At 43.2% G+C, this 19,785-nt stretch overlaps 1 protein-coding gene across 2 annotated transcripts in view; it reads right to left on the reverse strand.

Moving 5' to 3' along the window:
- immp2l (inner mitochondrial membrane peptidase subunit 2) overlaps nucleotides 1-19,785 on the reverse strand; it is a 197,355-nt gene that overhangs the window by 56,467 nt on the left and 121,103 nt on the right. The gene's annotated exons all lie outside the window — the stretch shown is intronic.

The raw sequence follows: 19,785 nt of genomic DNA on the forward strand, positions 1-19,785 counted from the left end.
ATGGGGTCTGATGCACGGGGGATGTGTTTGGCCGACGATGAAAGGGGAAGCCGAAGCACTTTAAGCTTCGCAAACGCAGAAACCCATTTTTTATTTGTTTCATTACAAATCCAATATGTATTCAAAACACAAAAAAAAAAAAAAAAAAAGATCACAAACCTGATGAATCACCGTCACACGCAGACTGACACGAGAATTTATCAGGCAGACAAGGGCCATACATCACGACAGGTTTCAGCACCTTGGACAGGGCTTTTACTGCACAGTCATTTGTCAAAGACACAGGAGCTAAAATATGACCCATTACACTGTGGGCACTGAATAGGTCAGCGAGACCATATCTTTCTTCCATCCTTGACCCGGGTAGATTTGGGTTCTTTAGAGGTTAACCTTGTGTAGGCAAATCAGACTGAGTGAGACAAAAGCAGCTCCCTGGGTTCAAAACAGGGGAAATATAACCCCGGGTATTGTCACTGCTCTATCGCTGATGCTGAACATGCCTTTGGAATTAACCTGCCTTTAAAACATCCGCGAGGAATCAGTCCAACAATCCCACCCTTCATAGACCTGATTTTACAGCACGACACAGTAGTGCATGCCTTGACCGGTACGAAATTCAATTTCTCGTGACCTGGAAATATAATCAGACCGTGAGCGCAGTGCCGTGATCAATATACCCGCAGTTTTTTAAACAGCGTTCACTGCCCCCCAGCCCCCTGCCAACCCGCACCCCTCCCCCTCTGCCCGTTATTTCGTTTTTTTCTTCCAACTCAGAAGGCCTGTTCATACGAGCAGGCCCAGCCCGTCTCTGCAACTTTCCCCAAGTCAGTGCATCTGTTTGCCCTGAGATCCACCAGTGCGGCTGTGCAGTCACTGTGCTGGAGGACTGCGCTGGAGCAAGCTGCAGGCAGGCTTGCATAAACGCAGTCAGCCTGCAGAGTTAGTTTAGCGCGGTGAGTCGGGTACGGAGAGGCGCGGGTGGGGCGCTCGGGTCTGACCGCCCAGCACACCGCCACGGCGGGAGCAAGCTCTTTAAGCTGCACACGCCATTCCACACCGCGCTAGGCTAAGGCTGCTGGAGGACTTTAACCATTCGGAGAGTAGGTTTATTGGAATGTATTTTCAAAATTCTAAGCCAGGGTTCTAGAACACCACTGCTTTCAGTTGCCAGTAGTGACTGTTACATCAGCATTAGAATGTTCAGTTAAGAACATTCTAATAACACATTTGTGACTTCACACCTTAAAGGGTTAATTATTCCCTCTTATACAACTGGTCATCTTAGTGTGCCTAATATATCCCTCTGTGGAACTAATGTAGTGGCAACCAGTGAAAACGTGCCCCAACCCCACCTATCCCTGGTGGGACCAGGCTAATTATGGTGGTCTGCTAATGATATCATTTTGAACCTATATCTCCAGGGCCCAGCATGCACTGGGCCTTACTGACCGAGCCAATCGGGAGCCCCTATTCCTTCTCTCTATCCATAAACTGAAAAAAACATCAGGCAAGTAAATTATTGAACTGATACTGTGGCATGACACGAAACAGCAAAAGAAGATGAAGTAATGACAAACTGTAATGGTAACTAAGTTCTGAAATGTCATCCGGATCGCTTTCAATATTCATCGTTGATATTTAAGGGTGCGTTAAATCAACGTGGCACACTGGCAGAAAACGTGACATGGTATATTGCCTCAAATAAATTTTAGACTTTACCATATTGCACTAATTCCATCATGGCACTAGAACTGAACCTGCCCCTTAAATGAAAAGAGCATATTTATGGCAGAATCCAGATTAACACAAAGGAAATATGAAGGAGACTGCAGCCCAAACTCTAACTCATTTATTGAATAAAATATATGCCATCATTCTTACATCGGTTGCCACGGTGACACCAGCGGGGACGCCAGAATTATAATCATGAGGTGTACTGGAGAAATTGGCGGCACCGAGGGGGGGTGGGGGGGAGGGGGAGTGGGGGTGGGGATTCAGACCGTGGACCAGAAGGGAACCTCTGATTTTTGGGCACACCAGTCAAGAACTGGGTGTGCTTAGGACACCCAGCACTGCCAGTGTGTGATGCTGCTTTTACTGTAACCATATACAACCACGATGTGTGTATCCGAAATCCCCGTGTTTCGTTTGAATAAATCCTATATGAAAAGAGCAGCCAATATGTCGCCCTATAATCTACAAAGAAAAGAAAACAAATAATTAAATGAGAAGTTTCTCGATAGAATCTTAAAACTATTTTTTTCCCCACAAAGCCACCTTGTGAAATTCAAAACCCTTGTCCAAGCACCGTGATTTTAAGGTGCAGCTCTCTGTGAATATGAATATCTTCATCGAGCCAATCGAGATGCACTGAATTCAGAAAAATCTTCACCAGCGGTCTGTGGCAAGATGGCTGGAATTAATCTGCTACCATCTGTCCAGCTGTCCACAGAGAGCTGATGGACACATCTCCCTCAACAGACGTTTTTACCCCATTAAAAAAGACATATAATAAGGGGAAAAACAGTACATGTGATTAGATTTGAATCTTTTAGCTTCCTCCAGGGAATTCTGCGCACAAAGAGGTGGTTTGCTGACCGTAACCTTCATTAGACACAACCGGTCTGCAACACAAGCATTCAGACATCGTCATTATTTTATGGATCAGCGCTAATGATTTCATTAAAGAGTCGGCAGAACTCATTAGCATTATGTGGGCACATAACACGATAGAGACATGTATTAAAATATATTACAATTTAATTATGATAACATAATATGATTAAGAACACCAGACAGAGTGCAGTTCTTTTTTCCTTCCCGTCATTTTGTAATGAGTTTTCCCTGTTATTTACAAGGTTGTTCATTCCAACCCCAACTCACAGGGATACCACATACTGCATCTCTGAAGTCCAGTAATTAAATTCTTCCGCAAATTAGGCTACGATACAGTATGCACAAATATTCTAAGAAAATTTAGAAAAGGCAAACTTGCATCCATCTGGGAAGTCCAGAGAATCTGTCTGGGATGATCTGCCTATTTTCTGGAATATGCACAAAGGGACCTGCTCACCATAGTTCTAGTTGTAGCATTAAACAAAGGAGTCATTCATCAGATTACAATCTATTCAGCAGATAACAGTACAGACTTGCAAGTTTAATCAGTATTTGAGTTCTCAGTTATTAAATACCTTCGGGGGCAGGAGTTTATTACCAACAGAGTTTATGGGGGCTATCTTTCAGTCCCATTCTATCTCTCTGATTGTCTCTGTCTGCCTGTCTGTCTGACTCTTAGCGGGATATCTCCAAAAGTTGTGAACAGATCTGCATGAAGCTTTGTGGAAAGCTTGGCCATGGGGCAAGGACACACTGCTTATCTTCTCACATGGGCCAAAGCTGGGTGTGGCAGTGGGTGTGGCTTTATACAAAAAAGCCTATAACTTCCAAATGGATTCACGTAACACCATGAAACTTTGGAGAACTAAACAGTACTACAGGAGAGCCAGTGACCATTTTACACCTTACAGTTCACAGTACTACAGGACAACCAGTGACTATTTTACACCCTACAGGCCACACAGGACAACAGGAGAGCCATTTACACCCTAAATACCCCCACAGCATTACAGCACTACTCACCAGAGAGCACTACAGGTGGGAGTTAACAGTTATCAGAGGAGATATGTATTTTCACTGATTACAACTTGTAGCCTGTAGTTGCCCGGTGTGGCACTGGGAGGAGCTAATATTGCAGTAACCCTGGCAGCCCTCAACCCACAATACCTCTGGTGAAACAAGGGCCAAGTGAGGTGGATTCCTGGTACTGGCTATAGCTGAAGACACAGGCCTGAACCTGAGGCACGCAGTACCCAGCATGCACTCACCACGAGCGTCCTAAATGAATCGGGACTGTCAGAAATTAATAAAAGTTCAAACTGTTTTCAAGTTAACTAAATGGTTCTGCAATGCAACTGGGTATAATTGGACAGGGTTTCCATGGGCACTACAGCTGTGTCATATGTGGCGAAATTCTGGCCGTGAGATTAATCACGAGAGAGGATGAATGATCGGAGAAGCCGGCTGATGCTGTGCGGTGTCGTGCCCTTAATTTTGCAGATCTGTGTCACAGCCAAATCATTTTAATGTATTAATCTTCACTGCAATTTACTGCAATCTCTCCTCTGACAGTGACCTCGCGCTCTGCTACATGCTCTTCACTCAAGCAATGGCAAATAATTCCGAGCTTCAGATGGCAAATATATTTCATTTTTAGTTTACAGTGAAATAACGCGGCACTCCCGTCCCTCGTGTTTTTCCATCAAACGCACAGAGGGGGAAAAAAAATCAATTGTTGTCTGCGCTTCTCATACACTCCATGTTTGAATGATTGCTCTATTAAACACCCGCGATTTGAATTTAGGTCAATCCATACAGAGTACCGTCCCTGAAGCTTGAAGAAAAAGAAAATAAAATGTATATATAGAAAGCTTCAAATTTGTAATCCTTCAACCACCACCTCGGGGGTTTAATGTAGCGGTTTCTGCATTAATGTAGACACCGAAGCTCCAGAGATTTTTAATGCTTGTTTTCCTCGTTAACATATCTTGTGCTGATTTACAGCAATCAATGAGACATGTTTTTTTTATTATCATTATTTTGCATCCGTTTCATCTGAAATGTTGCCTTGAAAAGAGTTTAAAAATAAACAGATTCAAAAAAATAATATTCTGCTTTGGCGCCCAGGAGTTTTCAGCACGTGGTCAGCTCCTGGTCGAAAACTCGTCAGGGGCAACCAGAAACAGATGCGAGCAGCACGGGAACTGTCCGGTGCTGAGCGGGAACGCGCAGTAAGACACAGGCCGCCCCCGCAGCTGATTCTCATTGAGCGATTATGGGGTGGCTGATTAAAGGCAGCGCTAGGCATAATGCCGGAACTCCTTGACGTGTTGCTCATTGCCGAACCTCTTATAGTGAGACCCACAAAGAGCGTCGACTCCGCCGCCTTCCCCACCCCCACCGTTCTGCCTCCGGGAACAGGCTGCCCACTACCGCCAGGCGAGCAGTTCCCCGGCTCACTGGAGCTCGTAAGAAGTCGCGGCAGCACGGGAAAAGAAATAGCAGCGTTTGATCTTCTGCTTTTGCGTTCGTGTCGGGGGAATGACGGGCTTTCCGCATCACATAACCACTGGCTCGTGAGTCCTTGTCCCTCGGTTTCAGTTTTATGGAAGCATTGAAGCCATGGGAAAAAAAGAAGGAAAAAAAAGAGTAGGAATTCGATTGTTTTTACGTTTTTCTACTTCACATTTTTTCTCAACTGTTTAAGAGTAGCGCCCAGTCTGAAGGATGCCAAAAGCACAAAGTAAAAAAAAAATGGCCAGTGAAGATCTACCACGCGTATACGTCTGGGATATTTTAATATTATTTCTAAAGCAATTGCTATGACATGATGGAGTCAAGGCAGACTTATGTCTTTTGTGACATTCAGACTGCACTCGCCCTGTTTCAACAAAGACAGTTTACATGGCTGACCAGCTCCATGAAATGTACGGGCGGAATGCAAGGCCAGAACTTGTCAAAAAGAAGAGTCGATACTGATTTGTCTTTTTCCCGCTCTATCTCTTGGTCTGTTTTGAATTGGCCGAAGAAAGAAATAAAAAACAAAGAACCACCCATTGTGAAAAAGGCACAGACATTGTGAATTGGACAAGAAAAGCACTTCTGCTATAACCGTTTCTTTTTCACACCGCTGTTTCAAATTGCACAAAATATCTTTCCGAACACGGAGATGAATTGTAGATAAGGAATTTCATTACATTCTCAAGCCTTTTATTTTCCCTTGAAGATCAAAACGGGTGCTTCCGCTGAGGCTCACGACACATAAAAAGCACATAACATTTACAAATCGCTTGTTTGTTCTTGTCGTTCCAGTTTTTGTTAAGCACAGAAATGAGAATGGTTGATCCTTCAGAATTCGAAATGAATAAATTAAAATCAAAAACACAGAATGTTCAGCAGATTTATGTGACTGCCTACTATGTGCAGCAATAAAAATAAAAAATCAACCCCTAACTTAAGGTACAAACATTCTTCATAGTTTTTCATCTAATTGTAATTGTGTGTGTGTGTGTGTGTGGGGGGGGGGGGGGTCCCCTCTCAGAATAAAATGTGATCTTTCAAGACTTGACGAAACACTAAACATTTCACACTGTAACCACATAATTTTCTTTTACTGGTTGCCAAGTGGAGAAAGAAGCGCATAAATACCATGACAAGGCTTCCTATTAGCAAAACTTAACAACAGCAATGGGTGGCTAATGCAACACGTTATGAGGCTTCTCCGTGTATGAGGCCTTCTTTAGCATTGAAGATTAATACAGACACTTCATGCTAAGCCAGACTTTGAGGTCCGCACCTCAGCGTGTCCCTCCTGGTTATTAAAGAGGACGGCTCTTGATGCACCACCACAGCGAAACGTTTTGTAATTGATCACTTACTGCTTTTTTTCAAAATGACCCTGTAAGCGGGTAGATCGGAATGACGGCGGTCTCCTTGTGATGTGGTCACAGCTGTGGGGGATGTGGATAAAGGTGAGGAGAGGAAGATTGAAGTAAAATGAGAGAGACTCTGGGGAGCAGTATATTAGCCGCAGGCTCGCTACTTTGCAAAAAAAAAAAGGAAGGTCTACAGAGTTCCTGTTTAATTCATCACAGCCCTCCCTGCCGCAGCCGAATATCCAGGCCCCAGACACGGGAAACAAATTCGGCGATACGGCCTGCGAGGCCGCGGCGAGCGGGGGTTACGGTAATAAGCATCGCGACGCAACATTAGCGCCTTAAACAATGAGCGTGCAATACGACAGGCTCGGGGTGAAAATACGCCACCGCCTACTAGTTGGGTTTTTCTTTAATTTTGATACCATCAATAATACATCAGTGAAAACGAGAAGTGACAAATCGGCTGCTTCGTTAACCTGATACCTTCAAAAAAAATTAACCCTTTGATGAGCGAGATCTCTATCATTTTAATTGGGATTCTACAGTAGAATGAGCACCGTATGCCGTACGTGCTTCTAATTTGCTGGCTCCGTCTCGATTCTCACTCTCCACCTTTCGTATCCTTATCACTGCTACGAGCAAAAGGCAAAACTGATCCTAGATGAGCATTCCAGCTCTTAGGTATCCCATGATTTCGTGCCCAAAAAGCCGTTTTTTTTTTACTTCTGTTGCTTTAACCTTTATTTAACCAGGTAGGTCAATTGAGGACTCGATTATATTTTGCCGTGAGGGCTTGGGGAATCAATGTTAGCAGGGAATGCAAGGGAAAGCCAGTCAGATTTATGGGATGATAAGGTGGCCAAATGTGAACTGTCCATTTTGAGGGGATTTGGCCAGGACACCAGGGATAACAGCCTCTCGAGAAGTACCAAAAGAAAATAACAGCGACAGTATCAGCACATATACACTCTTCTCAAATTTGACTCACAGGGCAATAACCAGATTGATTATTTACATTATGCATTGCCTATTATATCTCAACTGCCAATATATGATAGAGGAATGCAAAGCAGTTAGGTTTTTAAAAATATATTCCATCATTGACTTACTGTACATGCAGTAATGCTTGATAACTGTCATGTGTAATGTGTGCGTAAAATTAATGTGTGGCATTGAAACTACATCAGTTAGTTGCCTCTTTAATTTGAGAGAGAGAGAGAGAGCTGTCTACGGTAATTGCCGTATCTGTGTGAAAACAGAACTGCACCGCTTCAGAAGCCTTTGGGCTCCAGACTTTTTTTTATTAATGAATTTATTTATTTATTGGGAGGTAGAAAGGAGAAGAACGTCAGAAATAGATCTCTTGGAGATACAGTTCGGATCTGTGCCAACTCTTTCCTCCTCCCACTTCAGCACTTAAAATCTCAGATGGGTTTCCTACCCACGGCTATGTACCGTCATTCATCTGCATTCATAAGCGTCCCTCGAGCACCGATCTATCTGTTGAAACAGACTTTTTTAAAGTCGCCCGGTGGACAGATCTCGCGATTCAGGCCCCATGCTGATTGCGTTTGATGGAGGCCCAGCTCGAATGTAAATTATTCCAAGGGTCTATTATTTTCCCATCTTGCACCGTGGGCCCACGAGCGACGGCGATGGCTCGTATACCCCACTGGCCTTTCTTTGCGGCTAACGGGCTGATCTTCCCCCGGACTGTATGGACGCCATAGCTTCCGACGCGCCACGCGTTGTCAGACTACAAATGCTGCATTTCCCCGGTTCATTAAACGAATTCGTCGCCGGCTACAGTAACATGCGCCTGCCGTCTGACAGCCTTTGAAGTTCATTATTCTTTCAGCGCATTTCTTCTTTCTCCAACTGCAGCTGCTGCCTCTCACCGCCGATGAGACAAACGCAGCAAATTAGAGGAGATCACAGAAAAAAAAAAACAGGACCGCAGTTGCATGATGATAATTGCATTTAACGTTAATTAGCTATTTAAATTAACTGCATTTTAAATGAGCAAAACTGGATAGTTAACATCGCACTGAAAAAAAAAAATGAAATCAAGACACAGGCCTACTGCACAATGTACAATACAGTGCGAGGAAACTGAAGAACAGTTTTTGTTAGTAAAATATGCTGTTGCTTGTCTGAAATGGGAATATTTCCCCGGTAAATGCAATAATGAATATACTAAAACATGTATCAGTTTTCAGAACAGCTTTCAGAACAATGTTTTAAAAAAAGAATGCTTATTAATACTCTTAAGGACTGAAATAATGACCACTAATATGCCCTATTCGCTGTCACTATTCGTGAGGATACAGTTCTAACTTTAAAAATTAAATACAGGGAGCTCCATAATGTTTGGGACAAAGACACATTATTTCTTGATTTGGCTCCATACTCCACAAATTTAGATTTGCAATCAAACTATGCACATGTGGTTAATGTGCAGATTCTCAGCTTTTATTAAAAGGTATTAATACATTTTGCATTTGCCATGTAGCAATAACTGCTACTTGGTGTCCCCCCCCCCTTCCCTGTTTCAGGGCACCATAACGTTTGGGACAAATGGGTTCACAGGTCTTTCTGATTAGTCGGGTGGGTTCAATTGCTTTCTTTGTGCTGGTATGAGAGAGCTTTCGGTATATAGTCTGGACTCCAGGCTTTTGATTGCCTTTTGAGTCTGTTATTGGCGTTTGTCAGCATAAGGACCACAGCTGTACCACTGAAAGTCAAGGCTGCCATTAAGAGGCTGAAAAATAAGAAAAGAAACGGACAGAGACACAGGCCAAACCTTAGGCTTACAAAAATCAGCTGTTTGGAACATCATTAAGAAGAAAGAGAGCACTGCTGAGCTCAGTAATCAGAAAGGGCCTAGTTGTCCAAAATGTTACAGTGCGCTGAAAAGGGGGGGGGGGGGGGGGGGGGGGGGGGTCGAGCGGGGGGCGGCTATGTATAAAAACTGCTGTTATTTCTACATGGGGAAACCAAAATGTATTAAAAATTAAAATACCTTTTAATAAAATCTGTGAACCTGCACTTTAACCACATATGAACTGGGGTTAAAACTATGGAATAGCTACTGAGCCAAAATCAAGAAAAAATGTGGCTTTGTCCCAAACATTATGGAGCTCACTGTATGTCTATAAAGACTGCATGATTAACAGAAAAATAATGTCAAGATTTTCACCACGTCAAGGTTAACAAAGGCAGTAGGCCTATAGTTCTATAGCTGGAATCATGCATTAAGTCCTTATTAAAAATAATAAAAAAGGCCACTTAATGCCACTAACTGCTCGGAGACCTTGACAGCAAAAAGAACTTGGCTACAAAGCAGCGAGGATCCAAGCAGCCCTTCTAAGAAAAGGAAAGCTTTGGTAGTTTGCTAATTATTCCTCAAGAATCTGCGGGGGCTGGTACTACAAGGCATAACATAACCGGCGAGTCTGACATTTGACATCCAAAGACGAATAAGAACCAGCGTCATGGTTACCCCTTTGGCGACAGAAAATCACCAGCTCACACAGAAAGGAAGGATCAAACATCGGACCTGTCAGCTGTTTCAAACACTCCCTGTCTCTTTGGAACTCCTGGAACTTCAAGCTCCCGAGAGGAGCAATGACTGCTCTCTGCCTGAGCTGCTGTTTGTGATGTCACAATAGGTGTCAATGACATCAATTTAAAGCTCTGTATATAATATAGAGACCATCTCCGTTTGTTGACTTTTGATTCCTCAGCCACCATAGCACTGCTGAAGGAACAGCACTTTAGAGACCGTGAAAAAAGGCGCAAGCGGCGAAATCCGGCCTTCAAAACAATCATGCAAATAAAGAAACGCGTGAGATGACAAGAGACAGGCTGCGAACGCAGCGAGCCAGACTTCCGTGACCTCCGCGGACGCCCGCGGCGTCAGAAATATTGATGACGGCGCACGTGCCGAAATTACCCCGCCTGTCAAAGCGGTCCGCGGCGGCTCGAAACGTCCCCAAATAGCACGTCCTGCATCAGCGAACGCATCGAATCAATTTTTACAGACGTTCATTGCCAAGTTATTGCCTCACTTCACACAAAGCCTGCCGAGCTGAACGACTGTCCAGTTGTTCTTCCGATGGCCAGCGATGCCCCGCTCTAGCAGTGCAAAGGGACTACTAAAAAAGAACATTCTTCTCCCTTTGATTCTCTCATCACTGGCTTGCATTTGCTTTTGAGAACAGAAAATAACACTTTCACATTCAGCTCATTTCCCCTCAAGGTCCAGATTGGACAGCCAAACAAATAAACTACAAAAATAAAACGCAATTAAGCTTTGACTTTCTGAATGTATCTACATGCTCTACACCTCTCACTTTTGGCCAATGATTCTTGTCTGCCTTTTGTTTAGTATATTTAGTTCGATTAAATACCCTTACCAGGACTTTAGAATCCTACAAAATTATGCAGTTAATACACGTTCATTTTCAGGAACGGCGCCTTGCTCAAGTAAGTCCTGCCTGAGGTTTACTCCAGCAAGCCCAACATTTTTACCTTAACAGTATGAAGCACAGTTCATCCAATTATATTCCATTTGCTCCTTAAAATATTTTTGTTTCCCTGCCATTCTCTGAACTCTCTGCACTCTTTTAACAATTATTCTCTCATATTCAACATCCATCTTTTCTTTTTCCATTATGAGTGCAGATAATACCCATTCATTTTCAGAGAACACTCCACTGTGTACAGGAAGCAGATTTTCTGTAATGTGCATTAACAAAAAAGCAGCAGAAAATAAAACTGGCAAAAAATAGTTTTATTACTCACAAGCTCATTCATAATTAATGCCATCCATCTACTAGTTCTACAGAATAAATGGAAGTCCCCTGGATTTCAGAGACAGTACATCTGGCTACAGTTTCAAGAATCACTTTGCATTACTGGATGAATGAATGCAAGTCAGAGATGTAGCACAGTGATTATATATACATTAAAAAAAAAATATATATATATATATATATACATACACACTGTAGAGCATCAAGAACCAAAAAGCACGGTGTCATGTGACTAAATGCCGTTGACAACAGGGCACCAAGAGCATACCTCACACGTTGTCTCATTCCACACAACACTGTTGCCAGGGTAACAGTATTATATTCTAATTAGGTGACTTTTGGCCAGGGCTACTTTTCGATAATCACTCTACTGAAGTGAGTTCTCAACGGATTCCAAACCATTTTATTTCTGTTTATACAAGGAATCTTGATTATTACAAATTCAATTCAAAAAAGGCCACTTGTGAGTATGGGAAGGCTAATCACAAGTCACATGACTTCCTGCCAAAGCAAGAATTTCATACAAATTTGTGAGACTCGCTACTTAGGAAACTAAACTACTTAGCAAACAGGATGAGCACATCACACAGAAAAAATATTCACTAATATAAATATGGATTTGGACATTTATATGCACAAACGCAGTATATATAATTTGCATGCATTAAAAAGTATTATACATTTCTTTTTAATGGTCCTCAATCATTAATTAATTTGTACTATAAACATCCGGTCATACCATCTTGAACATATTTGTTGCACTGTGCTTGTTCAGACAGTCACATCCATTGTAAATACAGTAGTTGTTGAAGTTGGATGAAGCTATGCACTATTTGGTTATTTCCAGAAAACAGAAATGCACGAGAAATAAAAACAAGAAGACCGGATATAATCAAGTGTTCTGAGGGAGGCCTTTTTTTTTTTTTGTTGTTTTTGCTCCCAGTCCATTTCATTTATTCTCACACGAGTCCTGACGTTTCCATTTGTGCTGTTCAATTGCAACAGCAGAGCAACCGCCCGCCGTTTTCTCCCGGCTCGTCGACTGCCTTAATCGTTTTGCCACAGCGGCTGGGACGCCGCTACCCAGCACGGGAGTTTCGGGACTGACCCTGAAATATAAACAGCCCCCCCTCCCCCCCCCCCCATTTTCCCCGAAGGCCGCCGCGAAGCTCAGCCATTTCCGTAATGTCGGGGTCCTATTTTGCGGGTGGTTCCCATTAATCAGTCAGGGTCGTCTGATTTGTTCTCTGGCTTTCCGCGAATGCGGAAATAGATCCGGCCTAGCAGTCATCAAATTACTCCGCCAGCCGCCAATCGACTGGCCCATCCTTATCCTCCGGGGGGGGAGGGGGGGGGGGGCAGGGAGAATGAAGCCATTCATTGCAGATGTCGCTTGAATCTATTTATTTATTTATTTTGTACCTTTTAGCGTCAGGGTCAAACTGGCTGTTTTAGGTGGGAAATGGAATAGCAAAGTATTAGGCAGAGGGGGAAGGAGGTGCAGAGATCTCCTTCCAATCGGAAAGTAGCATCACCTCAGCGGTCCATCCAAGCTAATAATCTTTCCCTAAAGCCATACACAGGGCCCAAAACAGGGTCCAGAAGATAGCTGCAGACCCTATAGGCGTCTGTGCAAAAGCCTGATTACTTCGCTCCCATCAGGAAGTCTCTATGACCAGAAGCGTTACCCAAAACATCAGGTAAAGCAAGTGTTCAGACCAACAAGTTCAGGGACAGTTTTTACCCTGAGGTTGTTTGGTTTTTGAATCAGTGACACCATAGGACTTTATCAGCTACTTCACTTTATAGATCATGCATGTTGGCTACACTGAAAATGAACCTAACATTTGAGTGAACCTAAAAATTTTTTTTTTTTTTCGAGAAAACCAAGTTAAATTTTAGGATTATCCAATGAAGCATTTTTTTTACTGCAGGTTGTCAATGTGTTTTACATGTTTTAAATATCCACAAATGATGGGAGGCTGGTGAGTAAGAATGTTTTTTTCAAATAGTAAATACACTACTTTACTTCACTTGAAGGGACAAACACGTGAACAGTCACACCGGTCAAAGAAGCTGTTTGGCTCAACGGTATGTCAAAAAGCTTCACGCATTGCTAATTTGTGAAAGCATCCTTTAATTTAAAGTTTAATATGGCTTTAATTTAATGTTTGGGGTTTACCCTAATTTCCTTGTATTTCATCCACTAGTAATTTTGTATGCATTTTACCACTTTTTTCATATTTTGCTATTTTTAATTAATTGTCTTTTTTTAACAGCGGGAGCCACTTTAAGTCACTTGTTTCCTTACATGAAAAGTGCTTCATAAATAAAATGTATTAATTAGCATTATTATTCTTTTTAAAGCAATTATTTTTCAAGCAGTGTGCCTGAGGCACTTCACACATGATTGCATAGTATGTGTACACAGTATGTGAGTTCTGGAAAAATCTTGTGTAAATATGCCACTTACACAACTGAATTATGGACGCACGTGATCCGAACAAGCATTGTGCATTTTTATCTTCGACTCAATGTAAAATAGCCATATTATGTCGTATTTGTATTATAAATGCATCAGCTGTACGTGGACAATGTGACCTCGTAACAGGGCAATAGCACGATAAGGACGTTACTGAGGGAGGTGGAGATGAGATGTGATCTGGCTGTGGAGGTAGGGGGATGTGCAGATGTGCGCGGGTCAGGTTCCGCGCTCTGATCTGTGTACGGTAATCGATGATGAGCGCGTTTGGCAGCGACTGTGTGCAGATGGCAAGTCGCAGGCACATGGCGGGCTCCTGGATGGAGGTGCGGTGTTTCAGACCACGTGGGACATCTGCTATACGTCTTCATCAGCTGGGGAAGCGGAAGACCTTCGAGCAGCATCAGCAAAACGACTCTTAATTTCACACACGTGCATGCACACACACACGCGCATGCATTTATATCCATGTGCACGCACACACTTGCTCACACACATGCACACACACACAGATGCATGCATATCCCCGTGCAAGCACACACATTCAGACACACACACAAATGCATGCATATCCACGTGCTCACATGCACACAAACTCACTCATAAACACACACAGCCATGCAGACACATGCACGTACACGTACTCATGTGCATGCATGCAATGTACACACACATACTCAGATCATGTAAATCAGTCAAAGATGGATATATGCTTTCATCTCTGAAAGTATACCTGCAAAGAAGCCCATAACAAAACAACAAATCAATACTCATTTCTGAAGCCTGATTAATGAGTTTGTCATTAATTTGGAAACCCTCTGGACTGTATTCACTCAATAGGGCTGATCCCTCACGCATGGGCAGGGGCGGGGGGGGGGGGCGATATTTAACCCTCTCTGACTAAAATCATAAATCAATCCTTCATGGATCAGGGATAAACGTGTGGTTTAGTCACACACAGACATCAACAGCCTGCATAAGCCAGGTGCTCAGTTACATTTGCAAATTACATTCCAGGTAAAAAGGGAGGACGTTATATTATTATAATCGTATGTAAGTTTGATTTGTACTGTACACGTGCCATCAATGTCCCTTCTCTTTCCCCATTTGAAACAATATGAAGCTTTCAGAATGCAGGCCTGGTTTGACTGTACTGCCGAATCGGCCACACATTTGAATCATTCCCCCTGCTTTCGGCCGTCCTGTCCCCATGCATTAGTATGCAAGGACGGGCTCCTTATCTTAAGCGGGGGTTTTACCTCGTTAGTATAAATATTCGCAGCCGTGTTCACTAATTTGAGTCTGTGTCGTTACCCTAATAACTCCCTAAAAGGTATGGGCCTCACACTGCCGCTGAAGGGACCTTTGCCGTATCGATCTGGCGGTGGTGGGGCAGTCCGCTCAAGCCTCCCAGACTTGGCCCCATACTTCTTTCAGTGGAAGAGCGTCGATCTTCTGGCACCCTAAGCAGTGTGCATCCTGATCCAAACTTTATTCGTTACGTTTAGTTCTTTGTTTACATGCGTATTCCGCAGGGGAAAATGTAGAGAAAGGTGTAGAGAACAGCATCCTTCACTGCTATAAGAAACAGTGAAACTGGGGAAAACCAATCCACCACAGATAGTTTAAAGATACCTTTTTATTATTATTCCTATATCCAAAGAAGGGCCTACATTATTTTGCGTAAAGAGGATTGTGCATCTTTCCTTATTTTTTGTGAATGTTTACAGTAGAGGGTGACTTTCACTTACAAAAGCCCTGAGCTAACAGTTTGCTGTGCTGCAGTCAAAAGTGCATTTATTAATTATGCTTATTTGACAGAGAGTAATGCGCTGAAAATGCACAATAACCAGTATTTCCACAGATATGTCCATTGAGTTAGCTAAAAAGCTAGTTTTCATCTGCAGGTAAAGAGAGAGATAGAAAAAAACAGCCATTTATAATTGGTTCGTCGCTCTAGCCTGGACTTTCTTCTGAATTAGCTGCTGCATAACAGCGGGTTTGATTTGCGGCTAGAGGGAAATTTGGTCTGAAGACTGAGAGGGCCGTGTTTTATAACAGAACTGGCCTCGTAACTCGAAGGGGTCCGGGTTAAATTCCCAGGTGGGGCCCAGCCGCTGCAGCCTTGAACAAGGTGCTTAACCTGAATTGCTCCAGTAAAACTACCCAACTGTGTAAACGGATTGTACAGTACGTAAAAAGAAGGTAATCTGTGCAAGTCGCTTCTGATAAATTCTGAAATATAAAATGTACTTGAATTTAAGTGAAATTGCATCCGATACCCGTTTTCTTTCTTTCTGAATTTCCCTTCGCAGTAGTAATTTAAGATGTATGGTACAGTTGTGTGAGGATATGTGAGTTGTACAGCGATATTTGGATTTTGTTACCACTAATTGCGCGTTTGTTCAGCTAACTTCACACATATTGATTATAAATTGGCTTTTTGTGCCTTCTTGATGTCACTCTTGTATTCCTGATAGTAACAATGATTTTCCCAATGTTTCCTGCATAAGAGCATCTACTAAGTGAATGTAATGTCTTCTGATTTGTCTCATTACTTGACCTTAGCTTAAATTTTGAAATAGAATATAACAGAATAAAACACAATAGAAAATGTGTTGCACACACAATGTGGAAATTTGCCTTTGGCTTCACAATGGCTTTTAAAAATTAATTAAAAAACCTAATTCAATAATTCTTGAATAATGCCTTATTACATGAAAAACCTTTATCTCAGTTTTCAAAATCACATCTTTTTTTTAACCGACCTTTTCATAATGATGGGAGAAACGAGATTAATGCGAAGCAATAACCTGTTCAAGGTAATTCCTTTAATGAAGATTCTGTGGTTACAACCATTTGAAGGCTTATAATTCTCAGTGTCATCCTTTGGCAGCTAGCGTTCAACACCACGCATAAAAGTCCTCAGCGCTAGCACACAACAGCCTTTTTATACAGTTATTCAGGTACCGCGCTGGCTAGCGTGCAGGAGATCATTTTCAGCTTTATTCTCCGGCATTTAATTAAAAATTAATGCAGTACTTTCGGTAACAGTAATGGGGAAAAAATCCATCACTCAATCCCTTTAATATTCGACTTAAACAATTCAGTGGCTGCGTGTTTGTTATAATGGAAAGCACTCCATGAAAAGGTCCCTGATAACACGCAACTGATGCAGAATTGACCGCCCCACGCCTGTTTCCCTCGCCTGTATCTCAGTTCTGACACGCAAACGGTTTACCGATTAAACAATTTACCGCTTACGATGTTTACTAATTAAAATGGCCGTCCTGCACGTCCATCAATCAATGCGGCGGCAAAGCAAACGCGTCTAACATTATGGAGGCGGCGGTAATATTGTGTTTCTTCAACGTCCATTTGATTGAAAACACAATTCAGATTTTACATGCACTGCAAGAAAGCAAGTAGGCTCTAAATAGCCCTCAGTAAGCACAACTGATGTAGGGGGTACGGAAGTCAATTACAGTGAAGGATACTGTCAATTAGTGTTTGTTTTCTCACAGTGTCACTGAATTATATCTCACCGAATAAACCCCCTCTGTATTGTCACAGCAGTGCATGATTGTATCACCAACCTACCTACTCCTTTGTCAGAAGTTTGCAACGCGGAACGCGCTATTAGGAGCCCACGGTCAATGAACTCGCCTGGCAAGCCTGCGAGTTTTCATACATCGTGCGTGCCAGCGCTAATTAACAGTGCTAATTCTTTCTCAACTCATTCTTGCTTAAAGTATGCCCAGAATCTTCCATGGCTAACTACAGATTCACCCTCGTTGCTCACGCAGAGGAAGCCAAAGTACCATGATGCACAATGGTACAGTACCAACAGCCATTAGTAGCCATGCAAATCATGCAAAAAATTCTTCATTTTTCTGGATTAAGACTGATAATTCTTTGCATATTCTTTTCTGGTAATGGTGAAATTCTTTAAATGTATTTCTGGGAGACAGGGACGTGTCACAGGAAAATGGAGGGTTGCTACTTGAACTGGTAAATCTTGCAGGAGATTTAAATCAAATACAGGTGATCCACGGGAACAAACAATTTCCAGGAGATGTGTATGTTTTTTGCAGGAGTGCAGGAGATGAGGTACAAATTCAGGAGACTCACAGAACCTTCGGGAGACTTGGGGGGTCGACGGTAAGATGCTCAGGGTCAGATCAATGGCTCTCATATGCTAAAATTATAATAATAAAGTTCCTCATTTGTGGAGCCCAGAACCAAAAAAATGCACTTGATTGTTTCAGTCGATGTCACCTTCCACACTTCCATCCACACCTTGCCACAGCCAGATGTTCACACATGCCACAGCAGCTGAGGATGGGGAGGTTACTGCCAGTCTGTTCTAATTGTAGCTGCGTATGTTAGCACAGCGTTACTCTGCCTGTCTGTGGGAAGACCTGCGGCAGCTCTGCATGCTGATCACACACACACACACACACACACACACACACACACACACACACACACACGCATGCGTGCACACAGAGACACACACACACACACACACACCCGTCCATCTTAACAAGAGTTTTAGCCTTGTAATGAGACTTAAATTCAATGTTTTTCTCAAGTAGAAAATACAGCTTGTTTAGGTCACTTTTTGCATGACAAATAAAACCGCATTAGCCCATTGGCAATATTTTGTGTTATTTATATTTTTTGCAGGTTTTTGCAGAGTTATCAACAATTTACCTGATTTAGCCTGTCAGCCAGCGGCCTGGGGACACGTCTGATTTTGGGTTAGAAAGTCGTCAGACAAGGACTGAGAGAAATAATAATAATGCAATGCCACCTGGGAAAGACTAATGACTTTTGGCCATTTCAGCTGCAGAATTTTAACTTTAACTTAACTCTTCAACTGAAAAACAAGCACCTGACCGAAGCCGCTCTACGGATCTGAAAGCGTTACATTTCCCAGAACAGTTATAAACACAAAAATACAACACAAACTATAGCAAATATAGCGGCGAGCAACGATGAGCCGAGTCCAAGGACAGGACGTTAAGATGGGAACGTACGGAGAAAAATTCACGGCAAATTTCCGCGAAGTGTCTTCTTCCGCGCGCACCCTTTCCTGACATGTACAAAGCACTGGACTCAAATCCTCCCTGCCGGCTTGTCGGATTTTGCGTCGCGCGCTTTCTCCGAAAGAGCGCCGCTCCGCTTCGACGTCTCTCGCATCGTACGGCGCCTTCCGGACCGCCGCTCCCCTGGCGGTAAAGGGAAAGGCATCTCGCCGGCTTCCTTCCTCCCCGCTGCGTCTGTCAGGCGACGGGGAGCCGCCGCTCGGCCCCGCGCTTGTCTTTCCTCAACGCTCTCCGTCGTGTTCCGTCAGCCGTTCCGATCGCCTGCGCCTTCTCCGACGCCGGCTTCACCCGTGTTTCCAAACCGAAGCTCGAGCAACCTTTGGGTGTTATTTGTGTATTTAAAAAAAAAAAAACAAACCAATGCTTTTATTAATTCCAGCCGTGTTTTTTCAAACGACCGCCTCTGTTCGTAATCATACCCCCGCATGCAGGATATTCCAATATTCTATAAATTAAAAAATGAGGGGGTGGGGGGGGTGAGGTGGGGGGTGCGGTAAGGGAGTGGACAAAGTTAGGAACACGTGCAGCGTTCGGCCAATCCTCGTCGACTCGTGACTCGGCCCTGTGTTTTTTCATCCTACCACCTGAAGACGATGTGGTCATTCGAACTGTCCGTCACATCAAAGTGTCAAATAACAAAAAATTGCCTCATGGGAGAAGACATTTAAATGAATGGATGAAACTGACACCAGTTTTACGAGACCGACCGAATGCAGCAACAGTCGCTACATTTCACTTCCGCTTTCCGGCAGCCAAACTGCCCGGTCACCGAGCAGGCCAACCTCAGCCCCAGGAAGCGAAGGAAAAAACGCGACAGTAGGCCAGAGCAAACAGATAAATGCCTGGCCTTCAGGCCCCATCCTCTGGGTAATTTCCATTTC

The sequence above is a fragment of the Anguilla anguilla genome, chromosome 7 (genome assembly GCF_013347855.1).
Source record: "Anguilla anguilla isolate fAngAng1 chromosome 7, fAngAng1.pri, whole genome shotgun sequence".
Lineage (NCBI taxonomy): Eukaryota > Metazoa > Chordata > Actinopteri > Anguilliformes > Anguillidae > Anguilla > Anguilla anguilla.